Raw genomic sequence first — 559 nt, 5'->3', positions numbered from 1 at the left:
ATTTTAAACTTCAAACCACACCTTTTCAAGTAATTTGGTCCATTAAAAATTTTTGGTCAAAATTGAACATTTCCTCTCTCCTAAGGTGGGGCGATTAGTCATCTTTTTATCGAGCTTGAATTAATCAAAATCAATTGGATCGTTGAACTTATACCATTTACATCCATCATTTTGACAAAAGTCAAATTTTTTGTCAAAAGTCAACTTCCTAACCACCATAACCACCTAATTAACCGCTATTGAATTTCAAACGGTCATAACTTTTGATACACAACTTTGTTTTTCAAACCATTTGAACCAATGGATTCCTTGTTCATCCTCTTCAAAATTGTATTAATTTACCAATTTTACAGAAAATCCCCCATTTATAGGCTTATCTACAAAAAATACCCTTAGCTTAATTAAATAACTAATTAATTATTCTAAATTATTGCCACCTCAGCAATCATAATGATCATTTATCATTGGCTCAAGTGTTATGAATGGAAATATTTACATTTGAATTAAATCCTTACCATTAATTTAAAATTTAAAAAACTTCCTTTTAGTCTCCACCAGT

Source organism: Phalaenopsis equestris, unplaced genomic scaffold (assembly GCF_001263595.1).
Source record: "Phalaenopsis equestris unplaced genomic scaffold, ASM126359v1 Scaffold001160, whole genome shotgun sequence".
In the NCBI taxonomy this organism is placed as follows: domain Eukaryota; kingdom Viridiplantae; phylum Streptophyta; class Magnoliopsida; order Asparagales; family Orchidaceae; genus Phalaenopsis; species Phalaenopsis equestris.
The sequence above is the reverse complement of the archived record's forward strand: the minus strand, read 5'-3'. Positions refer to the sequence as shown.